Consider the following 22,852-nt stretch of genomic DNA (forward strand, 5'->3'; position numbering starts at 1 on the left):
TATTAGACTTTCCCGTGATAATAAAATAAGAGTCCATGTTTTCAAAGTTTGGTTTAAGAGATTACATCTTTCTATTATAAAAATATAACTTAATAAACTTGAAATATACTCAATTGGGATTGCTTAAAATGTCTGCTAGTATAGCAAAATATTTTGTTATGATTATTCTCCCAGAATTAATTTCTAGATGTAGATTATCATATGCATGGATATAAATCTATATGGCTAAATTTGCTCTTCCAATTTACATTCCAATAAATGTTGGATAAGAAACATCCAAGTCACTATTTTCATTATAGTTTAATTTTCTAAGATTGAATATGTTTATTGTATTTTCCACTCTTATGATTAATAGAAATAGATTTATTGTATGTTTTTCTACATGAATTAATTACATAGTCAAATAGAAGTTCTTTCATTTGTTCATTTATTCAACAAATGATTACTGAGTACCAACTATGTATGAAATATTATCTAAAATAAGCATATCATCTCAAAGCAAAATATCAACAGCTCCTAACCCAAGGAACTAACTCTTGCTGACCTACCATCCCTTTTGGGGGTCTTTTTTCATAGACCTGAGAACTCTGCAGTTGGCATGACCTTTTTCAATCCATTGTCAATTTCAATCTATGAAATTCACCTGGAGAGGTCTCCAAATGTCATCTTTTTATTCTCACAGACATCTACTCTTACTAAGGGACCCAAGGGCTGTTACAAGTGTTATGGAATCTAACCATCTGCAAAACCTATGAGAAAAATGCTAGGGAATTCTATCTTCCTTCTTTTTTTTTTTTTTTTTTTTTTGCTACCATGCAACAAAACCTTTATTAACATTTTGAACAGGTTTAGCTATTACTGAAATTGGAAACTTCTCAACTTAAATTGGGACAAATGGCTAGAGAAAAATATGGAACGCTTCACGAATTTGCGTGTCATCCTTGCGCAGGGGCCATGCTAATCTTCTCCGTATCGTTCCAATTTTTAGTATATGTGCTGCCGAAGCGAGCACTCTATCTTCCTTCTAAGCAGTGAGCTCTCCTTTTTCTCCATCTTAGCTTCCAATCTTTTTTCTATCACTTTTCTAGCTATTCCAGATGCCTTACAACTTGTCATAGTCATTATCCTCAGAACAAGTGTTATGAGTGTGTGTGTGTGTCTCTGTGTGTGTCTGTGTGTGTGTCTCTGTGTGTATGTGTAATGCAGGGCATTACTTCTGGCCATGTCATATCTCCACAGCTCTGTCTACCTAGTACATAACAGTTTCAATGTTCAGCTGAATATTTACTGCACTAGAAACTCATTCATGATCCTATGGGGAAAGATAACTGGCATCAGATCCCAGGTGGGACCTACTGTGCCCTCTTCAGAGAACAAAGAGTACAGTGTGCCTCCTCACAGCCTTCTCCCACTTGTCTTTCAAACTCTGTGTCATAACTGAAGGCCCAATAATTACTTGCTCACTTTTATATCCTATTACCTTTAATAAGTCTGGAACACAGTTGCCCTTCCATAAGTATGTCCCCACCCTTTGATCAGATGGATATAAGCTGTATCATATTTCATGATGCATCTCCTTCCAACTTCTTTCAGGCTTCTCCGGCACCCCTCCTAGTGTTGTCAAAAAGGTGACTTATAGGCTCTGAAAACAAAACATCCAGAAAGGAAAGATACAGTCTTTCGTTCCTGTAGATTCACAAAATTCCTTTCTGCCCTATGAAAAAAAGAATTCTTTATCAGAAAGTGATGCTTTTTCACAAGGCCCTAGGAAATGTGAGAATTTCTTGATCTTGGCCTCTAGTAAAAGGCTTGACTAATTTCTACTGCCTGTAATGTTCCCACAAAGAAGAACATTGCTCACAGCAGTTCCCTTTCTGCATAGAAAACCACACTGGTGTATGGGGGATGACCTCACTAAAGTCAGAGCAGAATGACTTTCACAAAGTAGGATATTTTTTCCCACTGATGTTTCTGACTTTCAAACAGTTCTTGAGTAAGAGGCTCTATTAGACCATCTGATAACCAAAATAAAGTTCACAAATGATTAAAATAACTGTGCTTAAATACTTTGCAGTGGGTACAATAATCACATGCAGGGGATTAATACCTGGATTATATGACAGAGAGATTTAGAAGAAAAAAATAGAGCTGCAAATAAAACCAGTAATATCACTATTATTTTTCTTTCCTCTTTTTAAGATTTATTTTTATTATCTTTATTTATTGGATAGAGACAGCCAGAAATTGAGAGGAAAGGGGGAGATAGAGTGAGATAAATAAACAGACACCTGAAGCTCTGCTTCGCCATTCACAAAGCTTTCCCCTTTTTGCAGGTGGAAGCTGGGAGCTTGAGCCTAGGTCCTTGTCCAATGGAACATGTGCACTCAACCAGGTTCACCACCACCAGAACCCTATTTTTATTTTCTTTTATGAAAAATAGAATTTCTTGTTATCAATATGGTTTCACCACTCTGGAATGACTTCTTCAGAATAGAAACAGAAGAGGCTAGAGGTTGAGGGATGGGAATTGAGGAAATAAGCTGAAGATTTTTCCAGTGTGGAAGAGACTAGGCTAAAAAAAAAGGAATAATGGACTTTTAATAGTTTATTTTATTAAAGAATAGAATTAGTCTCTTTTTCTGATGAAGGAGAAACAGTGCTCATCAACCCCTTATTTTCCTTGTCAGTCTGGCTAAGACTTTGTAGTTTTTTTTTACCCTTTCAAAATACCAGTACTTGGTTTAACTGACCTCATGTATTTTTTATCATTTTCTTGTTTTCAGTGGCATTTATTCATCTTTAACCTTTATCATTTCACGTACTTTGATGCTGGGTTCTAAGGTTTCTGGTGCAAACCTTGGATCAAAAAAATTACTTCAAACACCATTGGCATTCAGAGAAGCGTCTGGAGATGGGAATACATGGTTACATCCTGAATGGGACTGCACTATGTATCACCATGAGGAGACTTTACTTATGATATTTACTGAGAAAAGTATATATTAAATCAGTGTATGGAATGAGGAGCATAAGAAGCATGACAGTTTATGCCTGATCCCTAGGGCATTGTTATGTACCTCCTCTGGCTTGCAGCAAGTATTCACTATCTACCCTCACATCTATCTGATGTATGTATTCCATACTCTGTGATGGTCAGCCCTGTTTGCTATTGTATATAGATTAGGCTGTTGCCTTTGGGGCCTTTTGACCTCATTGTTCCTTAGCTTATGACACCTATCCATCAGAGAACAGGAACTCTAGCCAGAGGAAAACATGGGTGCCCATAGGTAGTCAAATATTCCTTTATTCTATACATAGCTCTTAATAATGAAGGAAATGGAACAGCAGAAAATTAATGCATACTTGTATCACCGAGTAACAGACATTATAAAGCAATGGTCTCTAACACTTTTGGGTTTTGTTTGTTCTTTTTCCAGATTCTTCAGATTGTTTATTTAGGCTTTGTTTACTTGGATATTAATATCCCTCTACATATTGTTTTTCTTGGGCCCCAAAGGTTCTGGTAGCTTGTGTCTTCACTATCATTTATTTTCAGAATAAAACAATTTTTCTTTGACCCACTAGTTGTTAAGAAGCATGTTAAGTCTCCATATTTTGGGGTTTTCTCGGGCTTTCTTTTGGTGGTTAATTATTAAATTCTACTATGGTCTTAAAATATGCTTGAAGTGATTTTAATGCTTCTGAATTTATTGCTGTCATTGTGGTGGTCTAGTGTATGATTTTTCTTTGAGAATGCTCTGTGGGCTTGAGAATAGAATGTATTCAATTGGCGGGAATTGTGTGAAGTTGAACTCCTCTTATCCTATGGTTTTGTTAGTGTTTCCTTTTTTTTTTTTTTTCTTTTTACATATTTAGTTTTTTTAGGTTTTTATTTTGTTTTATTTTTTTAATTGGGGAATTAATGTTTTACATTCAACAGTAAGTACAATAGTTTGTACATGCATAACATTCCCCAGTTTCCCATATAACAATACAACCCCTACTAGGTCCTCTGAATCCTTCCTGGACTTGTATTCTACCCACCCACCCACCCCGGAGTCTTTTACTTTGGTGCAATACACCAATTCCATTTCAGGTTCTACTTCTGTTTTCTTTTCTGATCTTGTTTTTCAACTTCTGCCTGAGAGTGAGATCATCCCACATTCATCCTTCTGTTTCTGACTTATTTCACTCAACATGATTTTTTCAAGGTCCATCCAAGATCGGCTAAAAATGGTGAAGTCACCATTTTTTTACAGCTGAGTAGTATTCTATTGTGTATATATACCACAACTTGCTCAGCCACTCATCTGTTGTTGGACACCTGGGTTGCTTCCAGGTTTTGGCTATTACAAATTGTGCTGCCAAGAACATATGTGTACACAGATCTTTTTGGATGGATATGTTGGTTTCCTTAGGATATATCCCCAGGAGAGGAATTGTAGGATCATAGGGTAGGTCCATGTCTACTCTAGCCTTCTGAGAGTTCTCCAGACTGTTCTCCACAGAGGGTGGACCAACTGACATTCCCACCAGCCGTGTAGGAGGGTTCCTTTGACCCCACACCCTCTCCAGCATTTGCTGCTGTTACCTTTTCTGATGTATGACATTCTCACAGGAGTGAAGTGGTATCTTGTTGTTGTCTTTATTTGCATTTCTCTGACAATCAGAGACTTGGAGCATTTTTTCATGTGTTTCTTGGCCTTTTGGATCTCTTCTGTGGTGAATATTCTGTCCATGTCCTCCCCCCCATTTTTGGATGGGGTTATTTGTTGTCTTGTTGTTGAGTTTGGCAAGCTCTTTATATATGTTGGTTATTAAACTCTTGTCTGATGTATGGCATGTAAAGATCTTCTCCCATTCTGTGAGGGGTCTCTTGGTTTGGGTAGTGGTTTCTTTTGCTGTGAAGAAGCTTTTTAATTTGATGTAGTCCCATAGGTTTATACTTGCCTTAGTCTTCTTTGTAATTGGATTCGTTTCATTGAAGATGTCTTTAAAATTTATGTGGAAAAGAGTTCTGCCAATATTTTCTTCTAAGTATCTGATAGTTTGTGGTCTAACATCCAAGTCCTTGATCCACTTAGAATTTACTTTTGTATTTGGTGAAATACAGTGGTTCAGTTTCATTCTTCTGCATGTTTCAACCCATTGTTTCCAACACCATTTGTTGAAGAGACTCTGCTTTCCCCATTTAATAGTCTGGGCATCTTTGTCAAAGATTAGATGTCCATAGGTGTGGGGGTTCACTTCTGGGCTTTCAATTCTAGTCCACTGGTCAGTATGTCTATTCATGTTCCAGTACCAAGCAATTTTGATGACAATGGCCCTATAATACAATTTGAGATCTGGGAGTGTGATGCCTCTGGTTCTGCTCTTTTTTCTCAAGATTGTTTTGACAATTCTAGGTCTTTTCTGGTTCCAGATAAACATTTGTAGCATTTGCTCTATTCTCCTAAAAAATGTGCTTGGGATCTAATGGGGATAGCAATAAATTTGTATATGGCTCAGGGTAGTATATTCATTTTGATGATGCTAATTCTTCCAACCCATGAACATGGAATATCTTTCCACTTCTTTGTATCTTTTTTAATTTCCTTGAGTAGTGACTCATAATTTTCAGTATACAAGTCTTTCACTTCTTTGGTTAGGTTTACTCCTAGATATTTTATTGTTTTAGTTGCTATAGTAAAAGGAATTGATTTCTGGATTTCAATTTCTTCTAGCTTAGTGTTTGCATAGAGGAATGCCACTGACTTTTGAATGTTAATTTTGTAGCCTGACACTTTACTGTATTGCCTGATGATTTCCAAAAGCTTCTTGCTGGATTCTTTAGGTTTTTCTGTGTATACTATCATGTCATCTGCAAATAGGGAGAGTTTGACCTTTTCTCTTCCAATTTGTATCCCTTGAATTCCTTGCTCCTACCTGGTTGCTATGGTAAGAACTTCCAACACTATGTTGAATAGTAATGGTGATAGTGGGCATCCCTGTCTACTACCTGATCTGAGTGGAAATGCTTCCAGTTTTTCACCATTGAGTATGATGTTGGCTGTACGTTTGCTATATATAGACTCCACTATCTTCAGGAATTTTCCATCTATTCCCTTTTTTTGTAGTGTTTTGATCATAAAGGGATGTTGTATTTTGTCAAAGGCTTTCTCTGCATCTATTGATATGACCATGTGGTTTTTGGTCTTGCTTTTGTTGATGTGATGGATCACATTGATTGATTTACATATATTAAACCACAAAACAAAAAAGGGAGAAGACCCAAATAAATCCAATAGTAAATAAAAGAGGAGATATCACAACAGACACTGCAGAAATTCAACATATCATGTGAGGCTTCTATGAACAATTATACGCCACCAAGCTAGAGAACCTGGAAGAAATGAACGATTTCCTAGATACCTAGCAACTTCCAAAACTAAGTAAAGAGGAAGTGGATAACATGAACAGGCCCATCACGGCTAATGAAATTGAAACAGTTATCAAAAATCTCCCCAAAAATAAAAGTCCTGGACCAGATGGTTTTACAAATGAATTCTACAAAACCTTCAAAGAAGAACTAATACCTCTACTTTTAAAAGTCTTCCAGAAGATTGAAGACACTGGAATACTCCGTGCCTGCTTCTATAAAGCTAACATAACTCTGATACCAAAAGCAGACAGGGACACAACCAAAAAAGAAAACTACAGACCAATATGTCTGATGAACATAGATGCTAAAATACTGAACAAAATTCTAGCCAACCGGTTACAGCAGTATATTAAAAAGATTGTTCTTCATGACCAAGTGGGGTTTATCCCAGGCATGCAAGTGTTACCTTTTTATAAATAACAATTTTTTTAAAATAATTTTTTCAATGTTCTTAAACTGAAGAATGCTTTGAAGGTACAAAGCCTTGAAGATGCTTTGTAGGTACAACCTATCTCTTCATTTAAATCTTTTGTTTCCTATTTAATTCTATCTGGTTGATCTATTTGGGATAGTAGGGTGTCAAAGTCCCCTACTATTGGGTCTGGGTGGTGGTACACCTGGTTGAGTACACATGTTACAATGAGCAAAGACCTGGGTTCAAGCCCCTGGGACTCACCTGCTTCACAAGTGGTGAAGCAGTGCTGCAGGTGTCTCATTGTCTCTTTCCTTCTCTATCTTCCCCTTTCAGTCTCTGGCTATCTCCAATAAATAAATTAAAAATTCTATGTAGAATCCTACTATTATTGTGTTGCTATTGCTATATCTCATAAGTAATAGCAATATATAATAATAGTTGCTTTACCTATTTTGGTCTTCCTTCAGTTGGTGCTTAGATGTTGGTTGTTCTTAGATATGCTTGGTTGATTGATCTCCTAAACTATTATATTGGGTTTTTAGAAGAGTCATGGAGCATTTTTCTATGCAAAAATGTTTCATGACTTTTAAAATAACCCAATATAATGTATGTTTCTACCTCTTACTACTTCAGCTATCTTAAAGTCTACTGTGTCAGATACCTGTCTTGGAACTAAGAGTGGATCTGTCTGCTTGTTGCTATTTTCCAAACTCTCACATATCCTATTTTGAATTCTTTATTATTGTGGACCTCCATGTGTTTTGGTTTGGTTTGGTTACTAGAATATCACTGTCATCCTTTGGTAATGTTATATTTCCTTGGTTTTCCATGTTCCTTGGAGTTTTGTGTTGCTATTTTCATACTTGAAGTTGCAGATACTTAAAAAAGTTTTTCTTTTTTTCTTTTTCTTTTTTTTTTTTTTACTAAGTGGCTTTGAGTTTAAAAATACCTTTCACAATTCTTGCTATAGATTTTGATATTATAGCTGCTGTATATTATTGTTCACCCTTATGGCAGAATCTTTATGTTTTTTATTTTCTATATATCCTACAAAATACCTGGCTGATAAGCTTTGTGTTTATTGGAATGACAGGAAAGAAGGCAGTATCATGAGTTTATTGAAAAGATAGGTAAGAAGGAAACACTGGAAACATTAATCCCTCAATAAAGAAACTTAAAAAAAAAGAAGGAAACATTGGGAGTCAGGTATCTCCTAAAAGGACTTGTCTTTCTTATTTTCTTGAAGGTGGTCCTAGAACTTAATTAAGTTTGTGGATTCTCCTTTGCTTGCAGACAATATTCTGTTTTCTACAAATATTTCCTATCTATTAAGCTTACTTTCTGAAGTATAAACAAGGGCACATGGTACCTTGGGAAACTGGTAGACTTGGGTGAGATATTTTCCTTATTTTCAAGCAGATTTCCTTATTCTGTCAACAGGAATTCTATCCTTTTATTACCCCATGGAATTTTATGTCACTTAAAATATTTTAATATTTTATATATTTAGTGGACAGAGATAAATCAATGGGGATGAGGAAGATAGCAAGGGAAAGAGACAGAGACCCTTGTATCACTGCTTTACCACTCACAAAGCTTTCAACTCCATTTGGGGACCGGGGCTTGAACCTTGGTACTTGTGCATTGTAACATGTGTGCTCAACCAGGTGTGGCACCACCTGGCTCCTATGTCATTCTTTTAGTCTATTCTTTCCCACCTCTAGGTATGGTGAGCCTAACTTATTATTCTATACATTATTACTGTATAAATTGTGGTGACAATACTATAATAACTTGCTAATAGTTTGCATGCTTTGAGTCAGATATTTTTCACTGGCATTGAACTGTACAGATGGGGAAGTAGGGCATTTTTCCTTTCCCCAAGGGAGATCACAGGATGTAGTATCTAACCCTAAGTCATACTATCTCAAGGGAAGAGGTAATACTGGCTAAATTTTTCTTTGTACTTACTTCTCCAACATTTCCAGGCTCATTTTTCCTTTTTTCAATGTGGTACTGTAACTTCTCTGGAGGTTATAGTTCCATAAAGGTTTTCTTGCCCTTAGGTGATTGACCAGGTCTGTACTGCCAATACTCTAGGAGAGTAGACAATGGACTAGAACTGGTATACAGCCTCCCATAGATTCCAGAGCTAGTGCCAAAGACAATTATAAAGTTATAACCTGATATACAGATAAATAGGCAAGATAATTTTTTTTTAATTTATAAAAAGGAAACATTGTCCAGGGAGAACAAAAGCAACTGGTGGCATAGCTATATGCAAACAATGTCAAAGGACATGAAATATGGTGAGGGTGTGTATGATACAGCAAATCCTAAGAAAGGGATTCTTCAAAGTTAACGCAATTGCCAAACAATGTGATTATTGCAATAACTATCTATTGTCTTCTTAAACCCTAAGACAACAGGAATCTCCCGCTTCATCTATAGAACCTATGTTTCTCTCAATCCTGGAACCTCTGGGGTGGGGCTCACTTCCCTGCATGCTTCTCTCAAGTAAGGCCAAATGATACTGCATCTGCTGATTCCAACCTAATCTATGCAACAAGTACCATCTCAGCATGCTTCACCTCAGACTGTGTACAGAGACATCAGGCATGGATTGCCAACCCTTTACTCATCACTCCAGTGAGACCTTTCCTTTCATGCTAGTCCCTAATTCCATTCTAGGAGGTTCACTTCCTAACAAAGTCCCAAAATTTCTTTAATTTACAAAAAAAAAAAAAAAAGGAAACATTGACTAAACCATAGGATAAGAGTGGTACAACTTCACACAGTTCTCACCACCAGAACTCTGTATCCCATCCCCCCCCCCATAGCTTTCCTAATCCTTAACCCTCTGGGAGTATGGACCCAAGGTCATTGTGGGATGCAGAAGGTTGAAGATCTGGCTTCTGTAATTGCTTCCCCATTGAACATGGGTGTGACAAGATATTTTTGCATCCCTTGGCATATGATACTGGATCCCACAACTCCCACAAAGGATAGGTGTTGATTTTTTTTTTTTTTGCTGTTGAATGAGGGGGAAATAAAGAATGGCTTGTGCCACTATCATACTTACATCATCCGTACACCCAAGAGTTGTTTTAAATGTTGAAAGATTTGATATCCATCCATTAAAACTGGTAGTTCGTTTGTCAATATCCCTTTTACAATTCTTTCCTTTTTTGATGTACCCACTCAAGTCTGGTCAGCACCTTATGCCAGTAACCACACTTAAATTTTTAGACATCTTACTCTGTAAAGACTTTACTGTATATATCTGAGATGATCCTTGCTACAGTCACAACCTTAGTCTCTGTACCTTAGAAAACTTTGCAGGGATTGCCTTAATGACTTTAGAATTTAGGCATTTTAGCCAGGGCATTATGGCTACATCACTTATGTGAGTATCAGCATAAGGTTGGTAAATATCATGTTAGATCCTTTGTATATTTCTACCATTTAACTGTCTAAGTCTCCAAACTTCAGGGCACTCTATATTTCCTTATGATGTTGTTTGCAAACAGAATACTTTTTTATAGCTTCTTTTTTTGCAGATTAATAACTATATACAAGAAGAGTTTGCTATCAACAGTGCCCCCCCACCACCACTTTTGTCTAATTTTACAGGCACATGAAGAACATTATCTAACTTTCAGGTCACTTCAGGTGACAATTTTACTGACTTTTTGTTACTGTGTAACATCGGATGGTATTTTTTATAGCCCCTAATAATGGTCCCTCTTTGTCCATTTACCAAGAACTTAAAACAATGTTATACACAACCAATATCAATTTTGGAGGACAGGGGGATATTACCACCCAAAGTTGATAGCCAGCCAAAATATTTATTTTATTTTTATTCATAATTCAACCCATTTGAGTTGAATCATCTATGCTTTCGTTCCATTTGGATTTATATTCTGGGTTCTAGACTGATGTAAATGCTTCATTTGGAATGTTGCTAACAACTTGGCAGGGTGGGGGTGGGAGACATGGTAGACGATAGCAGACTTAAGAGTTTTTCTGCTCAGAAGTGGCACACATCACTTCCATTCACATTTCATTTAGGCAGATTCAAGTTTAGGATCAAGCTAATGTCAATGTGTGGGGAAGTATAATCCTTCCTCAAGAAAGAAAATGTATATTTGGAAATGATCATGCAGGATGTTTCTGTTAACAAAGAAGAGGGACCAGCTGTTGTTTAGAGCAAGAAGTATCTTCCTCAGATAAGAGTATTGCTAGATATAGAACTGAATTTGGTATTTCAGCTTTCGTTTAAATAATGGCAAGGACTATCACCACTTACTCCTCCCATCCCAAATGTGAAATCTTCTACTGTGGTGTGGGGATCAATATGTTGCACCAATATACCTGTGGTCATGACCCCATCTGATGATGCTTCTAAATAACAGAAGTCCGTCATTTAGAAGAGAACTTTTACTTAAATACAGACCAGAAGACCCAGCCACCTTTTTCTTCATTCTTGGAACCCTGGCCTCTAAGGTTGGCCTTGAAGACCAGATGTGGTTTTGATTAGAGACAGATGGTCAGAGAGAGAACATTTCTCTTACAAATAATAATGAAATTCAATTGTCAAGGCATTATCGGGGAGGCATTGGGAAAGAGATGATGTTGAGATTAGTTAAGGTAGACAAATGCATATTATTAAGTCACCTTTTCATAGACAGGCTGGTTGAACCTTAACTATTTCACACATACACCGGTATGTGTGAAATAGCAGTTCCAAACATTTTTCCCACAAGACTATACATTTATCACTTCTGCCTTCTCCAGAAATTTCTATTTATAGTAGAAAGTCTAATCTTACATGTTTATTTTGTGTTCTGACAAATAACTCTGTATAAAGTCAATTTGATAGGCACAAAGTGCTCATGTCAGTGAATTTTCCCATGCATCATCCTATTCACTTTTATTTCTCTCACTTATTTGGCTTCTATTTCAGTTACAAGTAGATAAATGAGTTTGTTTGGCCATCTGTGTATGTTTCCTGCCAAATGCTTTTTCAGAAGTTCAGACTTCAGCTGCTGTGGTTTGGAATTTGTGTGGAAAACGTGGAAAGCTGACAGCTGCTAAGGCAGCTTGACTATTCTTGTTTTGTATGTCCTGAAACTACAGAAGGAATTCAGAGAGTAGATGGAAACAGTTGAGGTAGTAATGTCACGGGAGCTGTCACAACTTGGATAGTATTTGGGTTTCATCCCATATGATTTATACTTCCTATTAACAGAAACAGGTGAGCACTCCCATCCTCCCTCATTCATCTTTTATCCACCATGTGGAGGAAATAACATTCATAATTTATAAAGTATGTTTGTACAGTGCTAAAAAGTTGGATCTTGCGTAAGTTTAGGTTCTTTTGGAGAAAGCTCAAGTAGTTCAGGTCAGTTTCTCTAAACTTGCTTTTTTAATGTTTTCTCCAAAATAAGGAATCACAGGCAAAACAAACAGCTCTCATTTATGAATCTGCTAAGTCCTCAAGAATCAGTAGTAGGCATAACTATTAGAATACAAACTTCTATAAAACAAAGCATTCCTTTACCAAAGAGGTCCTGGGAAATGGAAGACACAATGTTCTGCTGTTTCTTTCATACAGGGAGCAGAAAAGTATATTCATTCTATGTAGCCACTGGTACTAATACTTTCTGAAAGACTGCAAGTCAAACCCCAAACTTGCACAGTAGTGCAGTGGTATAGCAGTTCATGCTTCTCCCTTGAAAGAGGAAAAGTCAATTGGCTTTCTCCTCTCCATTGAGCAGAATCGATTGCATCTTGTCTATGCTTGAAGCAGAAAAATATTTGACCTATTCATTTTATGTGAGTATTGCTACAGCAAAATCCAATGTTTTGCCCATAGCTAATCAGTTCTTCCCCACCCCCCACCCCTCCTCTCTCACCAGAGCATTAATCAGCTCTGGCTTATGGTGGAACTGGGGCTTGAACCTGGGACTTCTGGAGCCTCAGGCATGAAAGTCTCTTTGCATAACTCACCCAGCAAATTATTAATGATGAAAAATCTCTGCTTTAGTTTATTTCCTAGCTACTATCTGTCCAATGTACATTCTAGCACATTTGTTTTAATGTTGTAGAAAGAGGATCTACTATGACCTGCTTGCTAAATTTTAACCAAGTGCTTCCAACCCCAATCAACATGCCTGAGAATTCTTCACCAGAAAAATATCTGGAAGAATTTATGACATGAATTTTCCTCATCTCAAGAAAATATTCACTTATTGTGTATTTATTGTATGCCAACAACTACCTTAGGAATATATTTTCTTATATAGTTCACACAACAGTCCATATGTAATCATAGTAACACTGCTGAGAATAGACTTGATAACTTCTCAAATGAAATTTACTTTAGATCCCAGAGAGGTAGTCTTACAGTAAAGCACATATCCTACAAGTATGAATGGAGCTCTGGGTTCAATCCCTGACCCTACAAAGCAACAGCAAAGATAAAAACAAAAAGTATATCAACATTGTGAACAGTATACTGGCACTTAGATCTGTCTATCTCATAAAGATAAAAATTAATTTGTACACTAATTATTGGCATCACAGTGGGAGTGCTGGCATGATGGCAACATCAAGCATAGTGGAGGTTCTATTATTATCTCCACCTTTCACCAGCTTGTAGGCATTGCTACATTAATACCTTAGATGGACATGAGGGCGATCTGGCTACGACATCTGTCACCCCATTGATCGCCAGGGTTGATTCGGCTGATCTGGCTGGCTAGGCGGGTGTCCCCTTCCTCCCTCACTGTTCCATGTGCCTCCCTCCCGAAGTTGTGCACTCAGTCGAAGAGGACAGCCTTCCCCGAATAGAGAAGGACCGGTCTTCGGTCTTGCGCTCCCCTGCTAGAACCTCCAAAAAATCTCTCAAGAATACCTTAGAATATACCTAAGATAGACTTCCTAGCTTCTTTCAACATGAAGACTCCAATTCTCATCTGCTATATTCTTACCTTTAGATTCTTGATTGTTAAACAATTTGTTCTGCTTTATATCTTAATGCTTTACAGCCACCAAGTTGCAGATGCTTCCATGACACCAACCTAACTACCCTGGGCAGACGACCTCATCAATGTGTCCTGGAACCCCACCTCCTCAGACCTATTCCACTAGGGAATGGTATAGACAGGCTGGAAGTATGGATCAACGTGTCAATGCCCATGTCCAGTGGAGAAGCAATTACAGAAGCCAGACTTCCCACCTTCTGCTCCCCATAAAGATCTTTGGTCCATACTCCCAGAGGGATAAAGAATAGGGAACCTCCCAATGGGGGGGATGGGATATGGATCTTTGGTGGTGGGAACTGTATGGAATTATACCTCTCTTTTCCTATAATCTTGTTGATCATTATTAAATCAGTAATTTAAAAAACAATACCTGGTTTATTTTACAAATGCAATCCACCGGAAGTATATACTGAATAAGAATAGTTATCTAGGCCCACATGAACCCACAGTCTGTAAAGGAAAGATAGTATATTCACTGAAGAGTGATGGCAGTGAGTGTAAGAAAGAGGGAGAGATCATTATATAAAGTACCTAATCTGATTTAGTGGTTCAGAAATATATTTCTTGAAACCTGTAGCATGAGGAATGACCTAATCTAAGACAGAAAAAGTTAGACTGCAGAGTATTCTCAGCAGAAGGAAAGGCATGGGCGGACACCATCTGGTGGAAAGGAGCTTGTGTTCCAGGGACTAGAAGAGGAACCAAGTGGCTAAAATGTAGCTGGTGAAATGAAGATGGATGAGAGACGAGGCTTATGAGGTAGCACATCACCAAAGAACAGCTCCAGATAAGATTGTAAGAATATGGAATAAAAAACATAAATTCAGATCCTTGGCCCATTCTGGAATAGTCCTTCATGTATGTATTCATGTATTCATTTATTATAAGGAAGGAGAGGGATTATCTATTTTTTTCCAGGCTACATTGCAAGCTGTTCCAGGGTCATTTAGATTCATTATAACAACAAACAGATTTAGGGACGGTTCTTTGGAAAATACACAGAGGAAGTGAATAAAATCTCCCAAGGATACTGAAGGAGAACACACACCAATCCTTTCTGATCATCTGCCTATAAGAAACAGGAGCTTTCTGACTATCCTACTGCATATAATGAGTCTCAATAAAAATACTACTGGAGGAACAAGATGGGTACTGAGAGTATGCTATGAATATGATGTTTAATAATATCCATTATAATTATTGTTGGTGATATTGCAGCAGGAGTTGAGGAGGTATTTCATAAGGATGCTGGAGAAAGAATTCAAGCATTTTAGAAGGTCTGGTTTTGTGTGTTGTTTTATTATTATTGTTATTGTTCTTTTTATTGGAAAGGTTTTACTCAGCATCTTAACACAAAGATGGTTCTTGATTAGAGGTGGACAACTATATTATGGTGATGATAATGACATGCATGTATTTTCATTTTGACTCTTCCTATTCTTTCTAGTACTATTTATTGCCATGCTCTATGAATACATAATAGCTAACGAATGTCTATCTAATTAAGAGCTGGGGTTTTCACACCTAATAAATAACACAGGCTCATTAAGAACTAAGGTTCACACACATTAATCAACAGTATTAATATCCTGGTACAATATGTATTAAATAAAACAATTATTTTTTAAAGCTTATTGACTCTCCAAACATTGTCTTTGAATTTAGCAGAATTCCATGGTGCTCTATATTGTGAACTTAATAAGTATTTCTCAATCAGACTTGTGATTACAAATTCATAACAGCTCAAAGTTTGACATTTCTACATCCTGCATTTTTTTTTCTTCCATATTAGTTACTTCAGCTTACCCAACAGTTATGGAACTCTACATTCTGACATTATGCATTCTTCAACCTGGAGAAGAGTTTCTTTTTGGAAAGAGATGCATTTTCGACAAGAATGTCACTCTGTATTCTATGAATCAAGGTGCAGTTGGTACTAAGGAAATCTGCCTAAAGTATGACTGGCATCTTAAGGTAAATCCTTATCACACCAAATATTGTATCTGTTAGTTGCCTCCCAGAATCAATTGCTAAACATTATTCATTTTTACCTAGATATTTCTACAACAAAATGTTTGAGCACCTACCTGGAATAATACACTTTATATACCATACTTTCTCATGTAGTCATAACTAAGACCTACACATATTACATATCAGCATAAAATGCATTAACAATATTTATATTTCCAAACTCAAATAAAACTCGCACTGATCTCATCTTTCTCCTTGCCACTGCAGTTTTTTTATTTGCTTATTTGCTTGTTTTGTTGTTGCTGTTCCTGTCATGCAGAGAAACTGGTAGATTCTAAATTGATCCACAGAAATGCTCATGTTTTGAACTCTCTTGAAAAAGGGAGATACAATCTGTATAACTCCATTTGTAATAAAGAGAAGACTGAGCATAGATCAACAGTAAAATGAACAAAAATAAGGTATGTATTTTAGTATGGCTACTTGTGAACTTAGTGTTTTGGGGTTTTTTTGCCCTTTATTTTATTTTTATTTTTATTTATTTAGTTTTATTTAAGAAAGTGGCAAACGCTTAAGAAGAAGAAGAATTTAAGAAAGGAGACATTAACAAAACCATAGGATAAGAGGGGTACAGTTCCACACTCACTCATCAACAGAAGCTGAGAAAGAAGAACAGAAAGGGAAACTAAAAGCAGGATCTGATTAAATCGAGAGCAGGGCACCAATGTAAAAACACTGTGGTGAAGGGGAGGGTGGCCATTGGGCTTCCTGGTGTGGCAGTGGTGGGGGGGCGGGTGTAGGTGGCTGGGATGGAACACAGTCTTTTGGTGGTGGGAATAGTGTTTATGTACACTCCTATTAAATTGTAGACATACAAACCACTATTTAATTAATATGAGAGGGGGAAAATTGATATATGTCTAGAACTTCTTAAAACACAAACTCTTTTTAATACATAGGCTGTCTTTGATATGTTGACTCTCCCAAAAGCCTAGACCAGGGAGAACAGAAGCAACTGGTAGCACAGCTATATACAAGATGCTGGGTATTATACCCCAACCTCTAACAAAGGGACTTTTCAAAGTTAACCCAATTACCAAATAATGTAATGATAACAATAACTATCCATTGTCTTCTTGAACTCTAAGACAACAGGAACCTCCACTATATTTCCACTATAGAGCCTATATTTCCCCCAGTCCTGGAACCTTGGGGTGGGGCACACTTTCCTGCATGCTTCTCTCAATCCAAATCAAATAATATTGCATCTGCGGATCGCAACCTAATCAATGCAATGAGTGCCACCCCAGCATGCTTCACTTTAGACTATGTGCAGAGACTTCAGGTGTGGAATGATAACCCTTCAGCTTCATCACTCGGGTGAGACCTTTCCTTTCATAGTATTCTCAAATTCTATTCCAGGTGTTCCACTCCCCAATAAAGTCCCCAAACCTAGATATAGTCCAGGTCCCCTGAGATAGAGCATATGTTCACACTTGCCCATAAGCTAGGGAAAAATACATACCTGAAAGCTGAAGTACACAAAAGCCTGCAGGGAATACCTCCCAACACTCTGAACTGTAGTGTTTTAATAAATTTCTTCCTAGTGTGTTTTAATGCATTTCTTCCAAGTGGACTTTACAATTGGTTTTTCTCTGCCAGACAACCTGGGGTGGGGAAATGGTTGCCTCTTCAGGGAGGCTGGGGAGAGAAAGGAGACCAGGTAGTGGGAAAAGTGAAGCAGATTTTTCCACTAGTATTCTAATTTTTTAATGGTTTTATTTATTTATTTATTTGCCTCCAGGGTTATTGCTGGGACTCAGTGTGTGCACCATGAATCCACTGCTCCTGGAGGATACTCCCCTGTCCCCTTTGGTTGCCCTAGTTTTTTTATTTTATTTTTTTTATTGCGGTTATTATTGTTGTTTTTACTGATGTCATTGTTGTTTGATAGGACAGAGATAAATGAAGAGAGGAGGGGAAGACAGAGGGGAGAGAAAGATAGACACCTGTAGCCCTGCTTCACCACTCATGAAACAAACCCCCTGCAAGTGGGGAGCCAGGGGCTTGAACTGGGATCCTCACCCCAGTCCTTGCGCTTTGTGCCTTGTGTGCTTAACCCACTGTGCTACCTCCTGGCCCCATATTCTGATTTTTAACTAGAAAATAAGTTCAGAAAAAACCTGCAGATACTAAGAGTCATGACAAACAACAAAAAGGATAAAGGAAATATTTACATGTCACATGAAATGTCAGACAAAATTTTAGGGAGAAAAAATGTTTTGAAGATCTGCTTTATAGGCCCACCTAGTTTGAGTTGAAGATCTTAAAAATTTAGTTTTCCTTATTTTATTTTATTTTTTTAATTTGATAACACAGAGAGAAATTAAGATGGGAGAGAGGAATAGAGATGGAAAGAGACAAAGAGGTTTGTGCAATATTGCTTTACCACTGATGAAGCTTGCCCCTGCAGGTGGGGACAAGGACATGAACCTGGTCCTTGCATACGCTAACATGCACTTAGCCAAGTATGCCACTGCCCAACCCTCAAAGACTTTTTTTTTGCTTAGGCACACACAGAACATACAACAAAGAAGAAATCTAAGGAAAATCTCCCACCTACTTCAGAATGGAATTAGGACTAAAGCCACACCATTATTACATAAGTATTCACCAATTACAAGAGGACTAGATAATAGTTTTGCTTTTATGCTGTAATAAATATATTTCTAATCATCACACACATAAACTAATTTTATTACTTCCCTATGATAAATATTATTATTCTCATATATGAAGATAAGAGTTGGAATCACTTGTCAGTTTCTCCAATAACAGAGAGCACTATAACTTGACCTCCTATATCAGGGGTCTAGGGATGCCATTATCAAATGTGACAATCTACAACATGATACAGAAGATCCCCTTATCTTTGGACCTCTTATGCAAACCTGAAACTGAAGATAGGATCAACCTTCATATGTAATGTGTTTTTCCCTGTGCATATTTGTAGCTATAGTCAAGTAAATTTTAAAATAGGTGCATTAAGAGATTAACAATAATGCAATTGAATGATTGTAAATTTTTTCTGTAACTCAGCTATGAAGAAAGATGAGATCTTCTCTTTTGCTACAACATAGTGGAGCTGGATGCATTGGATCAACCTTCCCGTGGTGCATCTCATGAGTAGCCATTTATTGGGGAAACCGACGATCCTTCCTAGCCGGGCAAACGCTAAAAGAAGTGGAGCTGGAGAGACTCATGCTAAGTGAACTGATAACAGGTGATATCACATACAGATAAGACTAAATAAGAAAAGCAAGTGAAAACACAGGGTGGGACATTAATAAACCATGGTCTATTTCAGCACACTTAAGGTCCTAAGAGGGGGACGTTAAAAGGAAGTCAGGAGTTCAATGTCCTAAAAAAGACTGAGATGACAATTTGGTGGTATGCTGATATCCTGGGTAAAAGTGAAAGTGCACCCCTGTGACAACAACAGTGTAAATCAGCAACTGACTTGGTTGAAATAAATAAACAAATAAATAAATAAACAAGTTATGAGGACTAGAGAGATATTTCACTGGATAGGGCATGCGTCTTGTCATGCACATGGTTCAGGTTTGAGCTATTATATTCTCTCTTCACCTCTCTCACTCTTTCTCTCTCCCGCTTATTTTCTCACTACAAAATAGTGTCTGCCGAGAATGGTAGAGCTGTGTAGGCACCAGACACCAACGTAAGGTGGCCCAACTGCCAACTACCTGGCTGACAGTAGAGATCAAATCTGATGCAAAGTGAGGAAGAAGTCATAACATCCACTACAGCATCATGACCAGTCACAGAAATGAGGACTGCAACAGGAAAGGAGGTGTATTATTTCCCCGATTGGTCATATGTATGCATGTTGATATCCAACTCTACAAATATGTATAACTACATAAAGTGAACTGGCTTCATACCCATTAAGCCATTAGTTGTGGATTGCCTGTAGCATTCAAGATGGCATCTGACAAAAGTGTAACCATGGATGCCGATATAAAGCTGGCTTAAGAAAGTGCTGTAAGTACATTATGCCCTGATTATCTGACTCCTGGTTTCAAATATTTCACTGATGAAGCATGAAGTTAGAGGATTTAAAAGGCAAATCAATTTCCCACTAGTTCCAGTTGTATTCTAAAGCTGAATATTATGTAGTTGGCCTCCTTCCAGATATGGAGGCACAGGGAACATCAGCAGAGATTTCTGCCTGCAAAATAATAGACTTCTAGACTTAAATTGAAGTCACTGTTGGAAACAGATGGAACCACATTCTGGGCAACAACTCAGTCTCCAAAAGCAAAGGCAAGTTCTCAGTGCAGGCAATTAAACACGGAAAACCCTTGCTTGATCAGTCCTTCTGGAGGTCTGACCAGACACCTGCATGTATGGTGACTGCTGGCCATGTATGAAGTGAGCTTTCTGCCTGTCCAGCTGGGTGGTCTGCTACTTTGACAGTGTTTTTGAAGAGCAACCATTGGCCCTGGTCAACATGTTTGCATCTGGCAAAAACATCTCACAGCTGCAGCAGACTCCCTCTACACCAATGTTCCAGTTTTTTTTTTTTTTTTTTTTGCCCTTCCAATCCCATTGTGATCATCTTGTTGCCATGTGCACAAGGAAAATGGCAACACATAGGGTAACTTGTCTTTATTCTTACCAGAGCATGTTTAAGAGGCTGGAATTTTCTTTTTTTCTCACACTAAATTTCCCTTTTGAACTGGGCACAAGATGTGTTGTCAGAGTCAGGGAAAAACAGACTTCCCATCCAGTCTCAGAGAAGTAAGCAGTTTAAAAGCCTTCCCCAGGGCCATATCCCTTGAAGGGGTTGATAAACCAGGGTATTTGATGTATGTGTAGTAGAACCTTAAACAATGCTGGGGGGAAACTATACAAGGGGAAAAGTTAACCTATCCACAAAATGACTAACATAAGCAGAGAAACACTAGAGGACGGGGTGGGCTGCTTGTGCCCAAGGAATGGAGAAAGATGATGGTGAAAACATTCTAGCAGATAACTGCTGATATTTACTTTTTTACTTACACAGTGTTTCTGTACATATGCTATCTCATCAGAATGTGGTGGGAATGTCAGAGAGGTAATCTTAGAGTCAAAAACTGGCTCAGGACTGAAAAGATGGCTCACTGAGTAGGGCACCTCTAACTCTATAAGCTCTTTCATTCTTGTTCCCACTTCTCTCTGTTTTTCAACGTCCCTCTCTCTGTCTGAATAAAAATGTAGCTTGGAGGGGTTTGGTCATGGCTCATCTGGTATAGTACATATGTTACTAAGTGTGAGAAACTGGGGTTAAGCCCCCAGTAGTCACCTGCAGAAGAGAAGCTTTATGAGTGATGGAGCAGTGTTGCAGGTGTCTCTCCTTTCTGTCTCCCTCTCACTCTATTAAAAAAAGAAGAAAAAGGGTAAAAAAAAAAAAAAGACCACTGGGAATGATAAAGTCTTGCAGTGATAACTCTGAAGAAAAAGAAGGGGCTTGGAGTGGTGAAATTTTACATTTGAAAGGTCCCAGTTACACACACACACACACACACACACACACACACACACACACCTACCTGGATCAGAAAAAACTTCTTCAGTGACTGAGATTCATTTTTATTTGTAGCACTTTGTAATATGAGTAAAACATATCTATATGTCTGTAGCCTAGATGTCAGGTCATCTTTTCACAATGTCAAGCTGGTCTTGAAATCCTGTTCTATAATAACATGGTCCCATTAGATGTTCAGACTTGACAATCAAAGAAAGAAAGAAAAACAAAAACAAAAAAAAAAATGAGCAAAAAACAACAAAGGGATCACGGGGAGGGATACCTTATCTTCACAAATAATCTGGCCCCAGGAAGCTATAGAAAATGGAAAAGAGAAGGGAGAAATACAAGAATAAAATTACTTCTCTCTCGGTATCTTACCTCATAGATCTTCTTAAGTCTTGCTGATGCATTTGTACAGAAACATGCAGATCAAAGAGGAGAGATAAACAGATGGAGAGAACATCTTACAGTCTAAATTAATATTATTAGAAATAAAAATTCCAACTCAACGATTGCCACCTCAACATGCTTCACTTCAGACTGTGTCCAGAGACTTCACATGTGGAATGACAACCCTTCAGCTTCATTACTCGGGTGAGACCTTTCCTTTCATAGTATACTCTAATTTCATCTCAGGTGGTTCACTTTCTAACAAAGTCCCAAAACCTAGATATACACCAGTTTCTGTGAGAGAGAGCATATGTTCACACGTATCTATAAACTACTGCAAAATATATACCTGGAAGCAGAAGTACACTAGAGTTTGCAGTGAGTACTCCCTAACACTTCCTCTCCACTATTCCAAGCTTTGGGTCCATGATTGCTCAATAATTTGTTTGGCTTTGTATGTTAACTCTCTTTTCAGTCACCAGGTTCCAGATGCCATCAGGATGCTGGCCAGGCTTCCCTGGATTGAAGACCCCACCAATGTGTCCTGGAGCTCCGCTTCCCCAGAGACCCACCCTACTAGGGAAAGAGAGAGGCAGACTGGGAGTATGGACCGACCAGTCAACACCCATGTTCAGCGGGGAAGCAATTACAGAAGCCAGACCTTCCACCTTCTGCAACCCACAATGACCCTGGGTCCATGCTCCCAGAGGGATGGAAAATGGGAAAGCTATCAGGGGAGGGGGTGGGATATGGAGATTGGGTGGTGTGAATTGTGTGGAGTTATACTCCTACCACCCTATGGTTTTGTTAATTAATCCTTTCTTAAATAAAAAAATAAAAAATAATAATAAAAAAAGAAATAAAAATTTAAGGACAAACTTCCCCATGCATATGTTCCACTTTTCACAGGAAGGCACTGAGATCTTTTTTTCATCAGACTTGACTGTCTCCAGACTCCTGGAAGTGGAATTTTTACAAATGAATGATAAGCCCTGCAGTAGTGTGGCAGA

General features: G+C 37.9%; 1 protein-coding gene and 1 non-coding gene across 2 annotated transcripts in view; both read right to left on the reverse strand.

Annotated features, from left to right (window-relative positions):
- SLC35F3 (solute carrier family 35 member F3) overlaps positions 1-22,852 on the reverse strand; it is a 481,439-nt gene that overhangs the window by 285,110 nt on the left and 173,477 nt on the right. The gene's annotated exons all lie outside the window — the stretch shown is intronic.
- Positions 905-1,012, reverse strand: LOC132539128 (U6 spliceosomal RNA). Its single transcript, XR_009550434.1, has one exon. It is a non-coding gene; the product is annotated as a U6 spliceosomal RNA (small nuclear RNA).

This window comes from Erinaceus europaeus, chromosome 6 (assembly GCF_950295315.1).
Source record: "Erinaceus europaeus chromosome 6, mEriEur2.1, whole genome shotgun sequence".
Taxonomy (NCBI): Eukaryota; Metazoa; Chordata; class Mammalia; order Eulipotyphla; family Erinaceidae; genus Erinaceus; species Erinaceus europaeus.